Genomic DNA, 2,035 nt, shown 5'->3' on the forward strand with positions numbered 1-2,035 from the left:
GGACCTGGCCACTAGGGCTGTGTGAAATGATACCGTTCCATTTTGCCTTGAGTTTTGATGGTTTGATGGAACAGTGTTTCATCTCAAATTTCATTTTGAGTCGAAACAGCTGTTTTGTTTCGTTCCATTGGAACAGAAAGGCTGTTTCGAGTGTCGCTGGGGATGGGGAGTCAGACCAGCTGGGCTGACTTCCCATCCCCGGGGCTAGGTCGCCCAGCTGGGCTGCTTTCACGACCCCCGTGCTAGATCATGTGGGGGTGGAAGGCAGCCCAGCTGGGTTGCCTCCCGCCCCGGTGCGATCCTCCTGCCCCCGGCATGATTTAGCGCGGGGGCTGGGGAAGCAGCCCAGCTGGGAAAGCAGCCAGCTGGGTTGCCTCCTGCCCCATTGCGATCTAGTGCAGGGGTCAGGAAAGCAGCCCAACTGGGCTGCCTTGCTGTTCCCTATCAGATCTTGCACTGGGGATGGGATGTCAGCCCAGCTGGACTGACGTCCCATCCCCAGCCTATGGTCGAAATGTTTTGACTTTCAAAATGTTTTGACCTACTTTGTTTTGTTTCGAAGCTATTTCAAGGACTTTTGTTTCGATTTTGCTGTTTCGACCTTGAAATTGGTAAAAACAGTGTTGAAACGAAACGGCCGGTGAAATTTTGCACAGCCCTACTGGCCACACCCCCTCTCAGCTTAGCAGTGTGGAAGGGAATGGAGAGCTGCTCTAGTGCCCCCTGGCTTCTAGCCTGAGCCACTGCAGGCATGCAGTGCCTGCATTTCTTCAGCCCAGAGGGAATGTCTGTACGGTTGCAAACTGATTCAACCTAGGCAAGTTAGACTAACTTTCAAAGATGGAATCAATTCAGGCTCAGGCTTTTTGAATGTCTGTCCCTAAGCCAGGAATGAGAGTAAACCGGTACAATCCCATTTCTCTGCCATCTCAGCACTGGGAAGCATGCAGGCAGCAATGGAAAACAGTGGTAGTGGGTGGATCTGAGTTTCTTCTGCTCACCTTGGTGTAATGCAGCTAGATTATCCAAATTGAAGGGAATAGTTCCTTATTTGTTTAATCTGTAGTTTCAAAAGTGGCCTGTCTCTGAGATCTGTATGTTTCATAGATTCATAGACATTAGGGCTAAAGGCACCTTGGAAGATCATCAAGTACTGCGCCCTGCCCCAGGGGCAGGAAGTCAGCTGGACTCACAGGATCCCAGCAAGATAGATGTCCAGTTGACTCTTAAAGGAGTCCAGAGTAGGTGCTTGTTCCAGGCCTTGGGGGCTTGGACAGTAAAGAAATTCTTCCTTATGTCCAGCTTGAAATGGTTTTGGTGGAGTTTGTGACCATTTGACCTTGTCATCCCATGGGGCACTCTGGTGAACAGGCATTCCCCCAGATTCTGATGTACACCCCTTTTATAATTATAGGCAACCACCAGGTCCCCCCTGAGCTTGCGCTTTTCCAGGCTGAAGAGTCCTATAGCTCTCAGCCTCTCATCATAAGGCTTGTTTTCCTGCCCTCTGATCATGTGCGTGGCTCTCCTCTGCACTCTCTCAAGCTTCGCCACATCCTTTTTAAATTGTGGAGTCCAGAATTGGATGCAGTACTCCAGCTGCGGCCTTACCAAAGCGGAGTACAGCAGGAGGATGACATCCTGGGATATGTTTGTGTGTGAATACACACTCACACAGGAAGGTTGGAATGGCTGTAAATCCAGAAACATGTTAAAGAGAGAAGAAAATGACATTTAAAACATTTTACAAAATGAAACATTTAAAAATGTTTCCTCTGAAAAAGCAAGCCAGTATTTTATTCAAACACCCCTAGAGGGGTTTCATAACACTATTGTAATTGTGCTGAATTTGAACATGAGACTTAGTATTTTAAGTGCAAATCAGCAGGATTTTAGTCTTGCTTTCAGTGGAAATTAGAATTCAACTTCAATTATGGAGCCAAGTAGTTGTGGTTGTGCTATGATTTCCACTTTAAACAGAATTGAAATCCTTTTGCTTTATGCTTTAATATTTAAATTCAATCTCCATGCATAT

The sequence above is a fragment of the Gavialis gangeticus genome, unplaced genomic scaffold (genome assembly GCF_001723915.1).
Source record: "Gavialis gangeticus isolate Ggan-Ray unplaced genomic scaffold, GavGan_comp1, whole genome shotgun sequence".
In the NCBI taxonomy this organism is placed as follows: domain Eukaryota; kingdom Metazoa; phylum Chordata; order Crocodylia; family Gavialidae; genus Gavialis; species Gavialis gangeticus.